This window comes from Podarcis erhardii (assembly GCF_964252035.2).
Source record: "Podarcis erhardii genome assembly, chromosome: 2".
Taxonomy (NCBI): Eukaryota; Metazoa; Chordata; class Lepidosauria; order Squamata; family Lacertidae; genus Podarcis; species Podarcis erhardii.
Genome location: NC_138498.1, coordinates 37792389 through 37808318, shown reverse-complemented (window position 1 = coordinate 37808318; position 15930 = coordinate 37792389).

The window sequence follows — 15930 nt, the reverse complement described above, 5'->3', positions numbered from 1 at the left end:
GAGGTTTGGTTAAGGTGGGCCTGTTTTCCTTTGGGATCCTTTGCATATGTGATGTTGTGTTCTCAGTTTCTGCATCCCCCTTCCCATTTGTACGGCTGTAGTTTTGTTTACTGTTTTTTTTTGGATCAGGTTGTATCTGGCCTAGATTAGTTGAGCAATACACATTTATGGGAGTATTTGGTATAATCTTTGTACAGATAGAAGGGTAGTTGAAACTTCAGGAAAAGCGGATTCATAGCCCATGATGTTACGATAAAAGGCTATACATGTCATGTGGTTAAGAGATAAAGGAAAAGGTTTCAGCGTATTACAGGAACTGGTGACAGTCAATGAACATCAACTTATTCGGCCATCTCTAATATCTGAGCATCATTTCCTAGTAGATTAGCCATCATGCTCGTTTTTCCTTTTCTCCTAATATGTTGCTAAAATTCTTCAGACCAAACAGTTGGCTCACATTTATGACTGGGTGTGTGTGCATTTGCTTAATATTAGTCCATTTATCAAAATTCTTGCATAGGACATTTCTTGTCTACCTCCACCCCAAGTCATTATGGCAAAATAGGAGCTGTATTATATACTGAATATAGCCTTAGAGTGCCAGTAATGGAACAGTTGGGTTCCTCATTATTTATTTATTTAAGGCATTTATATACACATAAGCATTAGCATTTCTAGGTACAGTTGATGAAAATCAACCAGAATGCTGAATTAACTAACTAATACTGCACTGTTTTGGTTTAGTCCCACTGAATGTGGCTCTTTGTTCCATCTTTGTATGTGCACACATGTTGAAGTAAATGGAAGGCTGCATGAGGTGCTTTGCTTTGTTTCAAGAAAATTATGTGCTGTTCCTAATACAGAGAAAGCTGCATATATAATTTGCATGGGTGGTTTGGAAATTACTCTGTTATTCGGGCTAAGGAAGTAATTCAGTCAATGTAATCCTGATGACTCAAGCAAGAACACCAGCCTAGCATGGCACCATGGAAACATGAGGCAGCAAAAAAACAGTTGGTGGGTGGGTTGCATTGCAGGGATTTGGACCAGATGACCCTTGTGGTCCCTCCCAACTCTACAGTTCTATGATTCTGTGGGTGGAGGTGGTTTATTTTGCTTTATTGCTGTTTGGTGTGTGTGTGTTTCCAGGATGAAGGCTCAATAAACAGATTTGTTTGCAATGAGAATGGACAACATCAGCTATTTATCGAACATTAATTCCAAGCTGTTTGCAGGGATGTTAGATGACATTGCATCAAAAGTGTTATCCCACACTTCCCAGTGCATTTTTTCTTGTTACTTTTGGGGAAGCAGATTTGTAGCACAGCACCTCCCAGTCAGCTATCATTGTGCAACATGAGTTTTCTGTTTGTGACTGAATCCCACCCCAAAATGGTGCCAAACTGAAAGTGTTGTAGTTTTTGTATGTGGTTTGATGCCCCCTCCCCCTTTTTTTCCTGACCAGGGGAAAAGACTTATGAGTAGCAGCTTTGCAAACATGTTGGAAAATCCTCTACCCACCTAATTTTTAGAAACATTTTCCAGACGATCAGTATTTGGACTGGCTTTTAATAGTTTGAGCTATACAGCTATTGGATAATTCATACAAGTTGTTTAAGCATCTTAATGGTGTTTATTTGTGTGTTACAGTATGTTGATTGTTTTAGTATTATGCTAAACAGGGAGGCTAAAAATAAAAATCTGTTGTTTAAAATGAAGAAATAGTTCAGCTACTAAGACTGAGAATATGCAAGGATAATTTGTCAATAAACAATAAAAGAGAATGACTTCATAATTATCTTCAGAACTGGAATTCACTCCATGGTTGAAGCCAGAATTAGTTTTGTCCACTAAAAGTGAGAACTGAACAAATTTATAGTTCTATTTCAAATATTAAGTTGCTTGTGAGTCCTATTTTAGCCTATGGTTCCCCCTAGGTTTTCTTTAGAGGGAATAGTTCCTCTTAGCTGCCCGGCTGTTTTAGTTCAAGCAGAAACTCCTTAAGCAGCAACATATGGCTCCACATTAGAGTTGATCAACCTTTAGAGTGCATAAAGGCTGGGACACTGTTACCTTGTGCGGTCTCTTAAGGTGCATTAAATAATTTCACCCTGCCACTGACCTGTAGGTAGTGTTAACAAAATTCAAGCTTGCTGTGGAGGAATAAAAGAGATAGTAGCAGTCTGATCTAGAAACAATTTGACATTATCAGTTAGTTGCATTTTGATGAGATAAATTCAGCCTAAGTTGACCTACCCACATGATGAAGCAACCTTGTGACTTTTCTGTAAGCCTTAAGGTATCAGCCCCATTCTGTCTTCATAAAGCAACGACACTGTGATTTGTTCTCTGAACAGAAATAATGAAAACGCTTGCATGACCACTTCCCTTTCCAACAAAATGGTGGACAATGCCAGCAATTTCCATTTCACAATGATAGCCCTGAGGCTCCACTATTTATCAAGCAGCCGCACTCATCGACATCTACCATTCTGAGTTGGAATAAGTCCATTTTCTGTTTGCTGTGCACTTAAAACACTACTCTACAGACCTGCCTGTAAGCAGCACTTCCTATACTTAGACAGTACACTGGTAACAGACTATGAACCTGCCTGGCTGTAAATTAGGGACTCCCAAAGTAAACAAGCAGATAGCTTTGGCTGAAGATACCTCATTCTAGGAGTAAAAAAAAGTCAACAAAACAAAGATAACAACATATAATGTAATATTGATCAATAAAATATGCTTAGCCGGCCTCCAAGCGGCACTTCCCATCACCAGGCAGCAGTTTGCAGCGAGACTGATAACAGAGCATATGCCTGCCTGTTCACAAATTAGGGATTCTCCAGACCTACAGAGGTCTATGTTGGTGGTAGTACAGTACTCTAAAGGGTCATCCTTCATCCCTTGGGGCTGTGTTGTTCATTCAAATAAGGGAGATCTGGCCTCCCTTATCAGCCCATCTTCCAGAGACATATGGCCAGTCTCTCCTCGTAGTCCTACTTCCCCATAGTCCTTGTAGTCTCCTACTGTAACTGTAGCATTTGTCCTAGAGAGCAAGCGGAGAGGGCAGCAGCTGCAGAAACTTCCCCTCTTCATCCTTGGTTTTCATTGCCTATTAATGCAGCCAAATTGAGGGCTAATTCTCAAAGTTAAAAGCAACCTTGCCCAGCTGCGCCATAACACTAAGCGCCATTGACAGCCCCCTGTCGTAGCTGCCATGTCAGCTTTGTAGGCTCGGCCACTGGGTGCTGAGCAACTGGAGGGGGCTAGCAGACCTGTCAGGATGCCTCCTTTCTAGGACACAGTAATGCCTTGGTAATCGGCAGCATACTCCTATCAGCCCACAGGGCTATTGTCATCCTTATGACAGGGCAGCTGTATTAGAATGTAGGCTTCCAGCTCTGTATTTATTGTTTTCTTGCTGACTTTCAGAGGCAATAATGTTTCTGAATGCCAGTTGCTGGAAACTACAGGGTGGGGAGAGTGCTCTTGTGCTGGGTCCTGCTTGCGAGTTTCTCACAGGCTTCTGGTTGGCCGCTGTGAGAACAGAATGCTGGGCCAGATGTGTCACTGACCCGATCCATCAGGGCTCTACTTATCTTCCACCTGACTCTTGATTCTCTTGGTTCTTTGGGTTCAATCCATAAACCATAAGCCTCCTGTTTACCTCCAGGTTTTTATTCTCAGAGAGTTATGTGGAATGCCATGCTTTGGTGAAGGAGCTGCACATTGGTTTGCCATTTGTTCACAATAGCACACCAGCCAATGGAACTGGCTAACCACCCATTTCCTAACAAATAGCACATAATACTGTAATTTATAGCCTCAGTTTCTCACCTGAGCAACACATGTGTATATCATAGCTACAGACCTACTTTTCTAATGTGTTCTAGTTAGTGCTCCCCCCCCCCCCGAAAAATAGGTGCCGGTACCTGCCATGAGGTTGTTACAGTAAGTACCACACTTTTTAACAAAAAGAGGTGCTGGTACCTGAGTACCCCCTGGAAAAACCAACAACCACTGGTTCTAATGATGGTTTTGCATCACGTATATAAAAAAGACAGAACGTGATGCATGTTAAAAGTGGAATGAAGTCCTGGGAGAAGAGGCTACACTAGGCGATTTTCCTATTCTATAGCTTGGATTCAAAGGGCTAACAAGGAAGAGCCTGTCCACAGTATATGGCTAGATCTGAGGTCCCTGTTTTTCTGAGCACAGCCTTCTGTGCTGGGCAATTCCAACCCTTTTGGGTGTTTGAGGTGTGCTTTCAGTACAGCAAACCTTAGAATATGTGCAGGCTCACTTGCACACACCTAGGAGGCACTTTGGATCCTGGCCTGAGGTTCTAGTTTGTAAAGCACCATCAACAGTGGGTAATCCTTTGAAAAGGGGGATAAAGAACAGCCTTTGTGAAGAGGGATAAAGTTCTCTGGGAAAGCATCTATATGCCACTGCAAAGCGCCAGACGAAGGGCAATGGCAGTTGCTGTCCGGTTGATTTGGCTGTTTCCTTATGAGAGAAGAGAAGAACTGCAAAGAGCAGCTGTGAGCCTTGTTGTCTGTCACCACTGATTTTGCTTACATGTCTGTATGCATCCTCCTTCAGTTGCAGCCGCTGCTGGATGATACGCCTTTCATTGCCTTACACTTTCCTGAATATCTTCTTGAAACAGACTGGACTTGTCATTTGTAGGATCCTGCACAGGCCACACAACTGTATCTGAGTTAAGAAAGGCACTGTGAACTAATGATGCTCAGTGCAATATTACAAATGTCTGCTGTCATTTTGAGTGCCTGGTGAGGTAGAATTTGGCCACTGGTAGGTTCTCATCGCACGACCCTGGTCCTTGCTCTGAAATTAATTGAGCCTTTTTGAAAGCTCTGCCCAGGAATTCTACACAGTAAGCCTTCTCTCTTCCACCCATGGCTGGCGACGTTTTTATCCCAACCTTCTGCCAAATTGAAGTCCAGCATATATGGGTATCCCTCTGAATGCCAGGTGCTGGGAGGGGGAGGAATAATAAGAGCTGGGGACTGCCACCCATTATCTGTGTGTAGTTTTCCCAAAAGCATCTGGCTAGCCACTCTGGGAAATGGTCTCACTGTGCTAATGGACTTTAGTCTGATCCAGTTAGGCAAGCCTTAGATTCTTATGGGACACAGTCCTCCCAGCCAGGCAAATACATTTTGCTGCCTGAGGAAAATAACAAGGTGGCACCTCTGCTCATTCCACATACAGAAACTAACTGGAATGGCCCTTGCAACTTGACTTCAACACTGGTTTCACTGCACAGCAGAGTAGCTTAGAGCAGTGTTTCCCAACCTTTGGCCTCCAGCTGTTTTTGGACTACAACTCCCATCATCCCTAGCTAGCAAGACCCAGTGGTCAGGGATGGTGGGAATTGTAGTCCCTAAACAGCTGGAGACCAAAGGTTGGGAAACACTGGCTTAGAGGATGCAGGGTAGATTACATGGCACACACAGCTCTGTCCACTCAGCACCCTCAGCAACTGCAGCCTGAGTTGCCCCTCTCATTCTGTCTGATGATAGGGCCAGCTCTGCTGCAAGCATTAAATCTGTTTGGATATCCGCTGGATCACACTGGTGCTTTACTAACTAACTGATCCCAATCCACTGAGTGCATTTGCTTTCTGGCAAGTATGCTCAAAACTTCAACCTATGAAGGAAAAGTGTCAGAACTGTATGGTGCATAAAGCCCACAGTAGCCTTTGTACAGCTGACTAATTTTACCCATTTAATTTGTCCTGTGAATTTTCATCTCATGCTGCCCTCAAGCACAAGCTCTGTGTTCAGTGGTGGTTCTAATTTCTGATTAAAGAAAGTTACATATTTAGATGCCTGAATTGTAGTAACTCTTTTCCTTCTTTCATGACTGGAAGCCAGCAAGGGAGACGGGATGCAACCTGAGGCTGTCAAAGAGAAAACACACACTGGCAATGCAAACCTCTAGGCAAGGTTGGATAACTATTAATATCTTTTAGAACTTCAAAGAAGCACTTTATAAGTCTCTGTAAACTGTGAGGGTAGGCAGCATGTTAAAACATGGACCAATTTGTCCTCAACTTCCCTGGCCTAGAAGTGTGTTAGATAAAACAAGTAAGAGAATGAGTGTCAGGAAAAATTATAATAAAGATGGAGTCCCTCTGCTGGGTATAAGCAGACTGATTGTGACATGAAGCTGCTTCGAGGGTGTGTTGATGAGAAAGATCTTGTGAAACCTGAAGGAAGCTTTGATGTGCTTAAGATTTAGGGTTTCTTTCCATCCTTTATTGGAGAAAATCAAAGAAGATTAGAGCCATTAAATACTGTGTTGTATCAGATGATCAGCAGGTATAATTTCATGCTCACTGGTTTATTGTTTATTTTTTATTTGTATGGTTATTTTTAAGGTGTATAGGAAACTGTCTTACACTGAGTCATTGGTCCATCTACAGAGTTTCAGACCGGGAACACTCACAACCCTATCTGGAAATGCTGGAGATTGAACCAGGGACATTCCTGGAGTGCCTGGAGGTGGTTGGAGGATAGATGGGGGCTAAGAGATTGAGTTTGAAGCCTGACAAGACTGAAGTACTGTTTTGGGGGGACAGGGGGCAGGTGGGTGTCGGGGACTCCCTGCTCTTGAATGGAGTAACTGTGCCCCTGAAGGACCAGGTACGCAGCCTGGGAGTCATTTTGGACTCACAGCTGTCCATGAAGGCGCAGGTTAATTCTGTGTCCAGGGCAGCTGTCTACCAACTCCCATCTGGTACGCAGGCTGAGACCCTATCTGCCCGCGGACTGCCTTACCAGAGTGGTGCATGCTCTAGTTCACGGGTGTCAAACACAAGGCCCGCGGGCCGAATCTGGCCCGCCAGACCTCGTCATGTGGCCTGTGTAGCTGCCGCCGGCCACTGACCGCCAGCCTTCACCTTTTATTCTCGGTTTTTTTTTTTTTTTTTTTTGACAGAAGAAAAACGCCTCTTCAGCGCATGCGCGGCAGCCTACAAGCCAGAGAACGTCTGCCCTCTAGCGGCGCCGGCCGTTCTACACAGGAAACCTCCACTTTACATGCATTCAGGAAACCTCCACTTGTTTTTATATTGAGCACATGAGGGTGACCAAACTGCTGATGCGGACCCCGATGAATTTGAGTTTGACACCCCTGCTCTAGTTATTTCCCGCCATTCAGCCGGAAATACGTTCAGTTGAAGGTTCTGCAACCTTTGAGCCTGGGTTTTGTGCGTGAGGGGGTTGTGCAAGGAGTTGGCTTGAACAGAAGTCATGTGAGACAAAGAGATGACAGATCATTTGTGGACCTGGGGACTTTAAAGGGTTGGTTGTGGTATGGGAAGAACCTTAACAACTATTATCAACCCATTTTGGTTCTACACGCAAGTTGTGTTCCTGATGTTTCCATGATTCTGGAGTCCTGCTGTGTGTGTTTTGTGTCACATCCGCATCCTAACCAAGAGCTTGGTTGCATTACCGGTAGGCAAAAATTTCCATTATTTCTCCCAACCAGGCAGCCTTCTGTGAATCTCAGCATGGTTGACCTATCATTTTGCTAGCAACTGTTTTCATTTTTGTTAAGGAAGTGGCATCATGTCATGCTACGCACTCGCTCTCACTCTCTCTTTTTTGCAGAAACTTGTTCCTGGCTGTATAAGCCAGCCAGCTCCGTGAAGCAGAAATGACACATTGTGGCAGCTGACATCTCTAAGGAGAATTTAGCATGAAAACACAGCAAGCCTGCAGCTGGCTAGCATGCCACTAACAGGCCGCTCTGCCAATCGAAGGCAACCGAGGGATGGCCGGCTGGGGACAGGAGTGCCAAAGAGTTTGCTCTGGATCTGCATGGCAGACAGCAGGGCTTGGAGGCCTCAAATGGCCAGATGTGCTTCGAATTCTCTGGCCCACTTCTCGTGAGGCAACTTCGTGACACAGAAGGAAATGCTCCTTTTCCCCAGGGGGCTAGGTGTTAGGTGTGCTTCTGTTCCCAACAGCAGACAGGGGCAGGTGGGTGTTGTTCAGAATCGCCATGAGGCAAATAGTGAATACACTTGAGAGCACCGAGCCTGTAAGCAAAGGAGTCCATTGTAATCAATGGGTGTCAAGCTTCAGGGAAGTGGATTGGCAGGTGTTTGGTACAGCTTCAGCCTGCAGCAAAGAGAATGTGTAATAAATACAGCTGAAACCCATAAGGCTCTGTCATGTGTTTTCTGCATGGAAAACATAGGTAGTGAATATAATAAACATTCTCTCACATAGAAGTACCACGTTTGGAGACCAGTGTGGCCAGGATTGACATTTTACCGACTATATTTGTTGCATGGGTTTTTGCTTCTTGCATTGATTACTGTAATGCTTTCTGCATGGGGCTGCCCTTGGAAGTGACTCAGACGCTTCAGCGGATGCAAACTGTCTGCTTGCCTCCTATTGATGCTTTTAGGTCCAATTCTAGGCATTTTGTGCATACCTTGACATCCTTCATGGCCTTCAGGAGCTGCCTCTCCCTACTTCAGCCCTGTGAATTCAGCCTCTGTGTGGCTGCGCTTCGTGAAGGTTGGCTGCCAGGGGCAGAGCCTTAGCTGCAGCAGCCCCGAGGTTATAGAACAGCCTGAGGGCTGCCTTGCCTTCTAGGCAACATCTCCACATGCCAATGGTGGGTGGAGGCAGAAGCAAAAGTGGGTAGAGCACTTTCACTCACACTGTCCTTCACCCAGACAGGCAGGAACCATTATCAGCGTTCAGAGACACAATCTAGCCAGGAAAAACCCCTGAAGGAGAGGAAAATACAGGGTGTGCCTGGTGAGAGGGTAGCCAGACTCTTAACAAACTGCACCCTCTCACCAGGCACACCCTGCATTTCCCCCTCCGTCAGGGGCGGAATTTGGCACCCAAGCCTGTGGTTCCCCATCCCCATTGCAGAACACCTTATCTGTTGAGGTCAGAGGGTGTTTCTCTCTTCTCTGCCTTAGGCTGTGAAACGGTTCTGTTCTCTGACTACCCTTTGGGGAGCCTGGTTGCTGGTCTGTTTCGTGGGGCCTGATCGTTTTAGCTGGAGGCTGTTGTAGCTGAAATGGCTGATGGATTGTATTTTAAATTGGTTGGAATTGCATTTTAAAATGTGTGTTATTCTGCGCAGAAGAGGCAGAACAATGTTTCGGATAACTAGGCCTGCTAAGAGCTGGCTCCTGACAGCGTAGAGTCAAGAAGAGGCAGCATGAGGGTAAAGTGAGCAGTGCAGTCCTGTCATGCGCTCCTGCACATCTTCAGGGCCCCTCTCTGCCCCTTCAGACTTTCACTGTGGTATTACCAAGGACCCTCATGCAAATTTGTTAGGAAGGTGCAGCTTTTAGATTCTGGGCTTTGTGTTCTTTCGGTGAGTGGGGGACTCTTTAGATAGTAAAAAGTGTTGCCTCACTTAAGCTCAGAACCTCATAAGTCAATCTTGCTGCATTTGGGACTTTTTTGCAAATTCTGCTGAGTGGGCCCTGGACCCCTGATGGCACGCCTGAGCAGCCCATCCCAAGGATGACCCTATTCCACTCTCAAAATACACACAACCTCCCCACAAGTATGCTCAGTCATGAAAAATATTGCAATTTTTTAGGGGGTACAACTGGAGTAAAGCTTTTATTCCCTTCTTTCTGAAAAGAGCTGTCTTCTGTAGCAATTTCGGGAAGACGGGGCAGTGTGAAGAGGTAAGCAACCCATGGTGCTGCGTAGCCTGTGGTTTTGACGATGGACAAGCCTCCTGTAACTGGAAGGCTTCTGTCTTCTTCAAGCAGACTCTGACTGGATCATGTCTTCTGGGTCCCTAGACCACCTGGCTCCCAGGCGCTTCAGGGCTAACTTGCCCTTATTATGCATCCAGACCGCTAGCATTTCTCTCAGTTGTAAACACAAACACAGAGATGGATCTCTGTTTGTTTTTTAGCCTACCAGCAAAGTGCTGGTTATGCTTTAGCAGGCCCACACATTATTTATTGTCTAGGAAAATTGCAAAAGGAAACAATAGACCTTGACAACAGCTCATTATTTTCTAGCTTATTTACAGTCATACATAGAACCCCCTATAAAATTTTAGAGAGGCAGTAGACTTTGGAACAAGAGGAGCTGCATTTCTAGCTAGATTTGTAGCTGTTTTATAGAATCCCATCGCTAACTTGAAAGTCTGGGGTTTTTTGATATAGTTTCTGGCTTCAATTCCCCCCCCCCCCAATGATATATCAGCCAATTAATAGATCAGTCTATCACCGAAGCTGCTCAGAAACAGAGAAATCAAATGAAGGGAAACTTAACATTTTGTAAACAAAAGAAGCATTATGGTATTGCAGAGTACTATAAAATGTTGAGATAGATATTTAAAAGAATAATTTATACCTTTTTAAAAAAATGAAAGAATCCTACTGCATCAGACCACATTCAGCATCCAGTTTTCCATAGCGATCAACCAGATGATTAGCTTGATTATACGTGTGTGTTTTCTTCCCAAGTATTTCAGTACTTTGGGCTATGCCCATGAAATATGTAAAACTGAAGCAGAGCTTTTATTGGACCCCCCCCCCCTTCAACATATTTCTCCTAGCTATTTGGGTTTTTTATTGCATGGTATCCTTATAATAAAAAAAGAAAGCATTTGGCATCATTCTAATGTATTTCAGTTTGGTTACAAACCACTAAGTGATTTCAGACATCCCAAACTCTGTGCAAGATATTAGAGACTTCCCTTAACAAGATCTTGGTTTTATTGCATGCGCAGATAGATAGATATAGCATTTTTGTTGTTTTGGCATGAACCATTAGGGGGTTCCTTTTGAAGGCCATAATATGGCATATAAATTATTTTGGAAAAGTGAGGAGCAAAAGACAATTGGGTCAAGGCCAAGAGACTTGACTGCATACACACCACACTTTTAAAGCATCCTAGTCCCAGGCTAGTGGAAGTGGGCACTGTGCCCTTCCTTCCAGGTGTCATGGGACAGAAGGGCACCTGGGTCAGTACTGTGCAGGTGTGTAGCTTCTGACTGGCCACATGCACTTAGTGAAGTCGACTGTGTCAGTGGGCTGCTGCACCCGTGCTGAGCACGCCTTTGCCAGTCAGAAACTGTACAGTGTTGACTGAGATGCTTCCACGATGGCCACAAGCCATATGCAGATGAGAAGAAGGGGAAATTTTCATTCAGATATGCTGCTCAGGTGTCTTGTGAAGCCCCAGCCTACATCACTCTGGTGTAGAGACAATGTGCAGCCCCCGCCCTGCTCCAAACCTAAATCCCGACTTAGCTGTAGGTAAGATCCCAAAGCGCCAACTACTTGATCCCATTTCTCAGTGGCATTTGTTTGCTTTGACTAGCTGTTTATATCGGACTGGGAGAGAGGAAGAAGCCGCTGGATTGGGCAGTCCATCAGAGTCTCCAATCTAATCCGTTTAAGGAGCTGGCTATATATTCCTGTCCCATTTGGAAAATGAAAAAGGACACGCTGACACGACCTTGTGGTCGCCTGAAGCACGCTGCAGGCAGAAATGGAATTGTGCATCTCTTTGCCCTTCAAAGTTAGAGGGGGAGCGGGGAGATTTGCCACAGACTGTCTCTGTAGAGCTATGAGGAGAGACAGCCGGGAGGAAAAATGCTGAGATGGGGTAGGATAAGGCCATCAAGAAGCCACTGTAACCCAGTCAACAGCACTGGCCCTTGGGGAGGCATCTTGGGAAAGGGAGATAAATGCCACCCAATTTCTTGGATTTTAAGCATACGGTTTTTAATTCTTAATGAGACCAAGGACACCAGTATTTATAGGATCACAGAGTTGGATTCTTCTACTGCTGCTTCTTCCATGGCAGTCGGGGCCCTTTACAGGCAAGGCCAGATCAAGTCTATGACAATCTGCCGTAGAACAGAATCAGAAAGTTACTCCCGCCTCACTTCCCCAACACAATAGGAGGCTGAAAAGAATATCTAGAGATCTCACTCCATCTGATTTATTGAAGCCCCTTCCAGTTTCAAAGAAGAGTTTGCCGAAGACACGTTGGCACTGTGTCTTTGGTCTCTCCCCCCACCCCCCAGTAATAAACCAAGTAATGAAATAAGTAAAACATTTGCAGATATTTTTAAATTCCCATCATCTGCAACCGAGGAAGCTATTTCACTCTGTCTTACGATAGGGGAGGCGCTTCTGTTCCTCAGACAGTCAACATGTAGACAAGAACTGTATTAGTGAAAGGAATCTAATGGGTTATAATCTGACCAGCTGCCAGAAGCAGGCCTTTCCTATACCTTCAGCATCACTGCAACATTTATGGGCATTCTCGGCATCCCCCATGGGTCCCATGCATCCCCACCCCCCTATAAGTACACAGTTGATGTTTATTCTCATGTGTGGATATCAGTTAAATGCTGCACTTGTGTCCCACCACCAGTGGCAAACAGTGAGTGCCCAGCTCTCACTGGCACAGACCTGCAGGGGGTTGTATACACACATTTGCTCCCCAAATACCCCATTCAACATGTTCATGGGCAGGGTTCCCCCCGCCAGAACTCAGTTCCGGCACCTCTCCGGTGGGCACCATTGCCATTATAAAAGAACAAGGGAGGCATTCATGGTGAGTTCCAGCACCTCTTTTCCAAGAAAAATTGCACTGTAGGTAGGCATTTTGCTAGACAAAACCACCCCCATGGGTCCCATCCCTTAGTCCTACTCACAACATGTCTAAGAACCAGAAATCAACTAGGCTTTTCACCTTTTGCGTTGCCTAGGATGGTTGCTTCCCTCCCCCCCCCCCGCCCCCCAGCCATGCATGTTACGTTGTCTGAGAGGTGAGCCTGTCAATATATTTTTAAAATCTGAAAAAGAAGGGGAGGCGTAAAGGAACTGCTGTGAAAAGGGATGACTGAAGTGGCTGTTTCATGGAAGGCTAAGGAAGAGAAGTTAATTTCCCTTTCCCAGATGTACTCCCCCTCCCGAATCCAAAATATTAAATGGATGGTTCATTAGCTAGAATTATAATTGTGCTGATTGGGAGAAAATGGCAGGTCTAATCCCCCTCCCATAAAGAAGATAGCTAGTCCTTCAAGTTTAGTTCCATAAGAAAGGAAGAAAGAGCAGGGAAACCAATATGAAGTAATATGAATTGTGTATTTTGGGCACTCTCCCATCCTTTCCTGCTTAGGGGGAAGGCTAGCAGCTTCATTAGTATTTCAGTTTCCCTGGCAACAAGGGTACCAAGTCTCTCTTCTCCCCCCCCCCCCCAATTTTGCTGTGAGTCTGACCTCCTTTGCCAACGAAGGAACAAATCCTTCAAAGTGAAATGTCAGTCATTTCTCCCAGCTGTGACTCATTTAGCAATGTTGTGGGAGGAAAGAATTGGGCAGAGCTGCCAGGAGTTTGTGGCCTCATATTGATGTGGGCATATTTGCGAAGATGCGCGGGGCAGAGGTGGGTGGGGGGAGATCGGGAAAGCTGCTTCATTCTTTTGACATGCACAGAGAAATAATATTTTGGGAATTATAATATTTGCCCATGGCAGCCTATGGGATATATCCCGCCCTCTTCAAAAACAAGGGTGGTTTTGTGTGTGTGTGTGTGTGTGTGTGTGTGTGTGTTTTGCTGTTCTGTGATTCTTCTGTCATTTCTAGCAAAACCAAGAGAGAAGTGGGTACATTTTGATACTAGCATCCCAGTTGACAGACATTAGAAGAGAGAAAATCTGCATGGCCGTAGACTTGTTCAGTTTTAATATCTATATACCCCTGTAAAATCCTTCATCTCTCCCACTGCTTGAGTAATCAACTTTCTCTTAAAGTCCTCTCCATTATCTCACATCACACCAGCTTCAGAGTTCTGTTTCTCCAATTTCAAATTCCTGACTACCCTTGACCACAGGTGCTCCTTCCTTTGCTCTCCCTACCTTACTGCAAATTGTCTGCCCCTTTCTCCTACTTCCATCTCAGTGCCTTTTGGCTCTCCTGCTTCCTAAGCCTACGTCAATTTCCTTCATTGTGTTGAATAGGCTGCCTCTTTCAAGACCTCCCTGAAGTCCCATTTCTTTCAGGAACCACCCTGATGTCACTGTCATCACCTTACCTGTGCCTGATCTCACTCCCATCCCTGTCTACTCTTTTTGCAAAGGACAAGGAGCTTATGTGGAGAAGCATTCAGACATGTCATCTTCCCCCGACCTGCAGCCATAATACACGGTTTCTCCTGATCATGCAGTGTGGATCTTGCTCTGTGAATCAGCAGCCCTCGTTTGTAATCTTAATTGCAATAAGTGTTAAAACAAAAAAAGGCAGCAGGCTTGCAAGTAGACATAATTTAGAACTAATTTGTGTCTGCTAACAACCATGCCATAAAGTACCTCTGCATTTTTATAGGGCCTAAGGTGATGTTTGTCTTAATTGCCACACACAGAAGGAATTTTTAAACAATTGTTTGACTTAACTGGAAGAAAAAGACGAGAAAGCTGTGTGGGGTTCCGAACAAAGAATTTTAACTTGTTTATTTGACTTAATAAGCTCACTGATGTTGGGAGAAGGGACTGGCCAGGAGGGACTGTCATAAAGGATGCTTTGCTTATGGCCACTGGCTGGAGAAGATCTCTTCAGTTCTGAGCAATATTTCAGCCTGGCTGCTGAGTGCAAAAAGACCAGAAGCTTCCTTTTTTTGCTCTGCATTTATGTATTCAAGTCCAGACTCTTTTTTTCCTTTTGTGATAGTGAATTTATTTTTGTTTGCTAAATCGTTGGTTTTTATTCTGTGTGAATTTACTGGTGCATTCTGTAAATTGGTTTTTCTCCCACCACCCCCAACCCAGAGTTCTGTAATTTGATCATAAGTGGAGATTTGTTGTATGCCAATTTTGCCACAGCTCACTGTGTAAGGGCAATGACATATAAATAAACTCAACCCATCAGTCCTGGGAGGATATGTCTCTCAAAGGCGATGATTGGCCACGATAGCTAGATTTTATTTATTTTATTTTTATGGTGCATGTACGGTTTAATTGTTGAAATCTCCATGCAGTTTGCACTGGGCATAAATTAGGTCTCCATGACTAAAGGTAGTAGAACTTTGAAGTCCATATGTTGGGGATGAATAAGAAAGGTCGGCCACCATCGCTTTTGTTGCACTGCTTGTGAGCTTCTCAGAACCACCCATCTGGTTGCTGTTGGAAACAGAATGCTAGCTACCTCAGGTGGACCTTGACCTGTTCTAGGAATAATAATAATTTTATTTTTTATACCCCACCCATCTGCCTGGGTTTCTCCAGCCACTCACAGCAGTCAAGCTCTTATCAGATCAATATACTGATGGGGACATTGGTAATAAAGATCAGTGAAAGAACAACTGATTTGCATGCAAAAGGTCCCAATTCTCAGCATCACCAGATAGGCATAGGAAAGACGCTTGCTTGATAACACCAAGGACCAGTTGGTAAAGACCATGCTGAGCTAGACCGACCAACGTTCTGACTTACTATGTTCTGACATAGTAAAGCAGGGTACTGCATTCCTGTGCCACACACACCATACCCAAATCCTCTTCCAACATGTCAGTTCTGTTTCAGCAACCTGTGAATAATAGGAGTGAGGGTTTTCCCACCTTTACACTGTGAAGGCAGAGAATGTCTACACAGAACGAAATGGACATGTGTAGTGTCCATGGACTATGTAGCTGAGACAAACTTTCTTAGAGGGCATTTTTTCTGCGAGAATTTGATTCTTTTCCTTTTTCTCAACCCCCTCCACCCCAAGCCAAAGGTGCTGTAACGGCTAAATTTCTTTGCCACTTATTTCCATGTTGTTGCATTTTAGGATGAATGTTGTTACTACTATAACTGTAAAACCAATTTTAAAAATAGGTTATAAAAAAAGGGAAAAGGCTGACCATACTCCTCCCCCACCCCTGAAAATTTTCCGTC